The sequence below is a fragment of the Diabrotica virgifera genome, chromosome 2 (assembly GCF_917563875.1).
Source record: "Diabrotica virgifera virgifera chromosome 2, PGI_DIABVI_V3a".
Classification (NCBI taxonomy): Eukaryota; Metazoa; Arthropoda; class Insecta; order Coleoptera; family Chrysomelidae; genus Diabrotica; species Diabrotica virgifera.
Window position 1 is genome coordinate 272541134 of NC_065444.1, and position 7758 is coordinate 272548891.

The window sequence follows — 7758 nt, forward strand, 5'->3', positions numbered from 1 at the left end:
AACGTTGTGTTTAACTAATGGTACCACAATAATGAATTAATTGGAACGTACACAAAAGTTTGGGGGGGTTTAAGGGAACAAAATCCCCATAAATTTTTGATGGGGCGGACAAATTTCACTATAATTTTGTTTTAAGATGTTCCTTCCATAAGAATGATACATATCCATTTTCAATAAAAAACCTCTAATAGTTTTCGATATATTGAAAAAAATTGATTTTCATTTTGTAACTTCAAAGAGCTGAACTTTTTTTGTGAGCACATTTGTACTAAGGTAAGTTAGGTTCAATCGAACTATTTTTGACCCCAGAATATGTGGTATAATTTATGACCAATCTTTTCGGGTATATTCAATTAACTATAACTCACTTTTACTTAACACAAAAAGTTTTGATTCATTTTAATAACTTTATATAACAAATTGTTCTTAGAATTTGTTCCTCTATCGAATTATGGGGTTATTTTCAATAAAATAATTTTCACCCCCGAGAAGGGGTGGCATCCACCCCCAGAGTAAAAGCGCAAGTTGGCACCATGTCACCTTTATTCCTTGAGATATCCTCTAACCAGTCAACAATTTTCATGCAAATCTATGGAGGTTCAACGAAATCGGAGGTAATAGCTCATATCCACCTTCAGTGACTGCACTACTATTTTCAATGGGAAATAAGCAACAATTTTACAAAAAAAAATGATTTTATTAACTTTTCGACGCCCAAGTCGGGAGTCGTTGTCAAAATACAAAATAATGTCGTTGTCGAAACGTTAATAAAATCATTTTTTTGGTAAAATTGTGGCTTATTTCCCATTGAAAATAGTTACCTAAAACTTGTCCAAAGCTCCAAAATTAAAATCTCTAAAGGCTACATTCTGAGTGTTTATTTTCCTCTTCTTCTTACGCTGCCTATCCGTTTCGGATGTTGGCGGTCAGCTTTGCTATCCTAAGTTTGTTTGCTGCTATTCAGAATAGTTCGGTTGTCGATGTATTGAACCACTTTCTCAGGTTTTGAAGCCAAGGAAATTCTTCTCCCTGGTACTCTCTTCCCAAATACCTTGCCCCGAAGATTGAGTTGCAGCAAACCATATCTCTGTTCATTATTAGCTTATTATTTTTTTTATGTTTACAGGTTTCTTTTTCTCTTTTAATATCGCTATTACATCACGCAACCATACCCTGTCAAATTCCTTAGGTAAAACCATGAATCAGATATATGCCGATGTGTTCAATCGATTGTTCTTTGATTTGTTTTATTGTAAACAGTGCGTCTGTTGCAGCTCTACCTTTTCAACAGATGCACTGAAAACGCATAATATAGCTGTTACCATTTAAAGAAAATTTTAAAAATTAAATTCTACACTACCTGCGTTCATCTTTTTACTATAATTCAAACATAAAATTGGTTTTGGATTTCTATTTCTATTTTAGACAAATATTTTATTAAATATACTTAATTATATTCTATTTTTAATTTATTATGTAAGCTAAAATATATACATATTGCCAGATGAATATGAAAAATGCATAAGTCCAAAATATTCAATTTTAGACATTTGATGACATCTGTTAGCATTATCCAAAAGCTACGGCTTTCTTGTCTTCTAATTTAGATTTTGCTAAAATTGTGCAAAATAAATCTGCATAAGTCCGTTAATTTTGACAACCATATGAAGTCCCACAAGTCCACTCTTGATAGTGGCCAATTCGGTCAAACATATCGGTGCATTTCTTATGTTTATACAATAAATAGTCTTTTCATTGTAAACGGGTGAGTACCTACAGCATAGAAGTTAAAATGACAACAATATTGTTTGATAATTAATTGATTACTAAAAACGTGAACTTAAATTGTTTAGGGACTTGTGCAATTTTCAAATTATATTTAGTTGTATACAAGTGGAGTTCTGCACAGTTAGTTTTTTTGTCTCTCCTGTAAAATCAGGTATTTTGGACTTGCGCATTTTTCACATTAAGCCGCATTTAACGAAGTGGCATCAGGTAGAATATGTTTTACCCGAGGAAAGCCCGAAATTTGAACTATTTAAATTATATTTCGGACTTGCTATCGGATATTACCGATACCTCGCGGGTACTTCGCACTTTACCCGGGTAATCCTATGTTTACTTGTTAATCTAACTTTACCCCTAACATACACTATGCGTTCTTTCTTTTTTTGTGGTGGTATTTATATTTAAGCCATATATTGTTTTTATTGTCGCTAGTACATCACCAGTTTGTTTTTTTTTATTATCGCTAGTACGTCACGCAACCAAACACTGTCGAATGCCTTGGGTAAAACCACAAAGCAGATGCTGCTAGAATCGACTCTTTCGATTCGATTAGGGTAAAACCACAAAGCGTGTATAGTCGATTCTTCTTTGATTTGTTTTATTGCAAACAGTGTGTCTATTGTAGATCTGCCTTTAAAGTTGAACTACAACAGATACATTGAAAACACATAAAGTTGTTACGATTTAAAGAAAAATCGTGTTTGGTTGTTTAATTAATCAATAGACTTTTTAATAGGGCTTTTCAACGCTTCCCATTTGTTTCTAGCTTCTGTCATATGTCCTATTTTAATATTATACACGGATTATACGAAGTATGGTATGACAGAAGGTCGAAACAAATGAGAAGCGTTGAAAAGCCATATTTGCGGCAGCTGATAACTCCTTATAGGGCTATTTATCGCTTCTCGTTTGTTTCGGACACTTGTCATATGTCGTGTAATGTATAATATTAATGCAGTATTGTAAATATTTTATATTAATTTTTAAGACTCCTGTGTCCTGTATATATTTTTTCTTTAATTATTATTACAAAACACGAAACCAGTGTCCGTCGACGCTCTTAGGGACAGATGTGTGGGCGTATCTAATCGACGGGTAGTTTAGTGAGAAGATTGTGTTTATTTTCAATCGTCCTTAAGACATAAAGATAAACAAGTAGCCGGCTTGACTAATTTTTATAGTTTTCGTTTATTGGAAAAGGTCGGTACATACTTTGAACCAATTTTAATGGGTTGGTTCTCAGGGGAAAACGGAAAAGGGAGATTAGCAGTAAGAGAATTTTATTTAGCGTGGGGGTTGTATAGGCAGTCGATTTTAACGTCAGGACATGGAGGACGTGTGTGTTATTTGGGATAATCGAAAAAGACGCTTAAAGAGACGTTTTAAGTCGGGTATTAAGACAAGCCGGTTATAATATTCATTAGACGCAATTATTTCAAAACACATCTCTTTTTGTAAGAACACGTAAAATTTTGGTCGCAATTACACAAACACTTTTACATTTCGTCAATTTAATAGTATCTATAATTTAGTTATCTATTTTATTAATTAAAACTGTTAAACATCACACGGACTTTTATTATTAGTATATCTACGTCCTACGTTATTAATATATACTCCATCTAATTTACTTACCGTTGCACGTAATCCGCGTCATAGCCCGAGACGTCACATGATACCAACACGAAATATTTAGGTGCTAGGTGTGTTCTTTTTTAGAATTACTTTGCCGAGTACACTGGCGTTACAGCCACTAAGCATATTTTATTATATACGCGTAGAAATAATATTAAAGATTTCTATTAATGTTAACTTAAAGATATACACAATAATATGTTTCATTTAATTTGTATAAATGGATTATAAAACATTTTTATGAAGCACATTTGTTCGGAATACACTGTAACTATAATCGAACGAAGGTGATATTTTGGCATAAACTGGTAACATTTATTTGACAGTTGCGGTGATGACACTTCATATTTGTTTATATTCTGTACTATAAGTATTTGTTTCATTATATTTACCTTTTTTATTATGTACTTTAACGTAAAATTATAACTTAATTCTTGTTTTCTATTTCTAAAGTTTTTATTTATTTACATTGAATATTAATTTGTTTTGCTGTATAATCCACTTCCGCAAAAATTGTTTGATGTATTTGATTTAAAATGAATTCAAGATTTTTTTGTAATTGGGCAACAATGTCAACTTAGATCCCTAACGTAAATAATGACGTGCAACGGTAAGTAAATTAGACGGACTGTACATTTATCAATTATACATACCAAAGAGGCCAAAGACATATGACGTAGATATATTAATATTATACGACATATAAGAAGGGCCCGAAACAAATGAGAAACGATAAATAGCCATCTTGTGCGTTGTTTGCCTTAGTATACAATAATTATTTTAATAAAAATTAAATTAGGTACTAGGTGTACTACTTGTATATCTTTTTACTATAATTAAAACAAAAAATTGGTTTTGGATATTTTATTTTAGACAATTATTTTATTAAATACATATATGTATACATAATATATACTATTTTTAATTTATTGTATAATTATTATGTAATTTTACAAATTAATATATTGTTAACAAAACAGTGCCCAAATTTTTATTTAAAATACCTTACTGATACCTTTATTTACCCATATATACTAAGGATTTCCACAGTTTTCACTATATTCCTTCACTCAACCGTTCTCTCGAGTTCTTTCTGTTTTGTCAGTCCCCTTCCTGCAGATTTCTTCTTTCCGTTGAATCGTCCACTTCGTGTCTGATAGATCTTCGGGTCTGCCTCTCTTATCCTTCTTCTTGTCGGGCTCCACTCTTATTCTATTTATCAAAGAATTTTGGTCTGCTCTTCTGACGTGTCCGTACCAGGTTAATCTCTGCTGTTCTATGTAGTTTTTATCGTTTATCCTCATTTTTTCTTAATCTCTATGTTATTTATTCTGTTTTCTTGTTACTCTGCAGCTTCTCCTTAGGAATTCCATCTTTGTTGCTCTTATTTTGTTTTTGGTTTCCTTATTTATTGTCCAATTTCCACACCCATATGTGAGGATACTTCTTGTCATAATGTTATAATATATTCTTCTTTTTGTATTTATACTGATGTTCTCAGCCCACAGTACCGGGTTCAATCTTCGTATGCAGTTTCTTGCTTGTCCTAGTCTATTTTTTATATCTTCAGTTGTTCTTTTGTTTGATATTATGAAACCCAAAAATACTTGTACTTACCTGTTTCTGTGATTTTTTTACCTTCGTCTATTTCCAGCTGTTTTATTTCTGTATTTCATCACATTTTTTGTAAATTCCTGTTTTTTATTACTTTATCTACCCACATGGTAGTACCTCACGTAGATATGGCGTCCCAAATTTGTAGCCCGACAAATTAAACAAACATAAAATTATACTGATAATATTGTTAGGTGTTAGGTCATAGGCTTGATAAACTTTGTGCTACATAACTTTTCGTAATACCCCGGTAAGCTACAGTCTCAGAGAATTTAGGGAGTGAGTTTTTGAAATAATATTTATTATGAAAAAAAAACTATTAATTATTGGGCGCCATCAACAAATAAAAATATACTTCCATATATGCCTATACAAAAATTACAAAAAAAACTACTTGCAATAGCATTCCATTGAATAGAAATCGGTACTTACCATTGCGGTCTGCGGTAGTCTGTATGTTTTATGACAATAAGGATCAGAGATAGATTGTGCAAAATAAAAAGACATAGGTTTAAAACATATTCAGTGTTTATTTATAAAAAAAAATGGTTAAAATGCAAAACTGAATTGGCAAGAAGTGAATAAACATATTAAGTCCTTCACGTTTTCAAAAGTTCGAAGAAAAAAGAATTAAACAGTTTGTTACATATACCTGATGATCTGCGGTTGTACTCTTGGCTGGAGCTTTGTGTAGCTCGCCTGGAACTCTAGTAGAGCGACACTTCACTAACACTTTACAGTTTCGGATCGAAAGTACTATTTCACAAATTGTTTTTATACCAAAGGTAAAATTCCATAGTCTTGTTTTATTTTTAAAAAAGTTACTGCTTAGTTTGATTATCAATGAAGCATTTCATCAATTTAATGATTAAAAAAAATTTTTGTTTAAACATTTGATCTTTAGTTAAAAGGTCGGGAAACACGTCCCGCGAAGATTGAATTAAGTTATTCTTGAAAAAGGCATACTCTACGCCACTACTAGATACACTGTTCCATTTATTTTACCGGAACAACGACACAAAAATATAACGGTATGGTATTTACGACAAATACATAGTCTGCTACTTTCACTACAGAATCTACTTAAGATTCCATCTGAGCCTAACTTTGGCACAGACAAAAAAACTGGACTTCACTGCATGTCTGATCAAACTTAACTGTCTGCCAGACCAAACTTAACTGTCTTTCTTCAGAACTTTGACTTTCTGTCCCAAGCTCTGTTCCCTCTCCTTTCAGTCACGTAATTCTCTTTTTTGACCAATAAAAAAAATATCTAAGCCTCCTACACTTATTTATTAACCAATAGGAAAAATCAAAACACATTCTAAATCCAACCTCTTTGTTAGGGAATTATACTCTTTGACCAATAGAGTCATCTAGCCACGTCAGCGATCCTTACTTAGCTCTAACATTTTGAAGAGAGGTATTGCTGAGTCCTCAATTAACACACGCGCTTTCTGACATTGATATGAGCACGTATTTGTATCTAAGTACCAGGAATACTGGAGCCAAAACGATCATTAGCTACATTGTAACTATTTTTTTTACATCACAAACGGAACACAGGGAATCGAATATATGACCGTAAAATACAATAACGTCTTTCTGTAACAAGACAGATAAACTTCAAATTCTCACGTTTAAATAAATTCCTTACATTCGCTTGGTATATGAAGCTATATTTTTATGTCTACAGGGTGAGGCAAAAATATGTTACGATAAATTTACAATTTTTGGTTTCTGCATAAGGCAAAATAATTGCGTTCTTTTGAACCGTTTCAATTTTAGTCAACAAAGGAGTGAACAAATCTGTGACAAGTTTTAGTCAGATATCTGAAAGTACCATGAATCTATAACTAAGGGGATTTCATGGGACTTTAAATATCATTCAGATTTACGAACCAACAGAAGATAAGAGCGAAGGAAGCATCTGTCTAATATCAGACAGTAACTTTTATCGAAACAACCACATTGAGAGTCCTAGACGGGAGATGGTTCTAGATAACTGGATAAGATACCAAAAGAATGTTCAGAACATCGAACAATATCACTACTGAGCCATCTGCTAAGTTTCATTATAAGGCAGTTGATGGAGAAATACAGGAGTAAAGAAACAAACGCTCATGTATTCATTGATCTTGAGAAACATGTGACGGAGTCCCTCGAGAGATTCTGTGATGGGCACTGAATAAGAAAGGAGTCCCCCGTGAATATGTAAAGATTGTGAGAGATATGTATGAGGAAGTAACAATTACTATTATAACGGGTGTGGGAGAAACTGATAAGTTTCGTGTGAAAGTAGGATTGCACCAATAAGGCTCGGTGCTTAGTCCTTATTTTTTTATTCTCATTAGTTTTAGATCAGATAACAGTGAAACTACAGCGTAACATTCCCTGATGCTTAATGTATGCTGATGATAATATGGTGTTGGTGGGAACTAGTGAAGGTAATTTAGAACAAAAACTGGAACAGTGGAGACAAAGATCTTGAGGAGAAAGGTTTAAAACTTAGTAGGACAAAGACAGAGTTTTGGAATGCTCGTTTAAAATGGAGTTACTACAGTGATGATATCTTTGGATGGTGAAATGATTGCGAAAAGTGAAAGATCGCGGTTACAGAGTAATGGGGAAATAGATGGAGATGCATTCAATAGAATTAGGATTTGATGGAAGGAAGCGAGTTGTGTGATAAAAAAATTTCAATGAAGTTGAAGTGAAAAT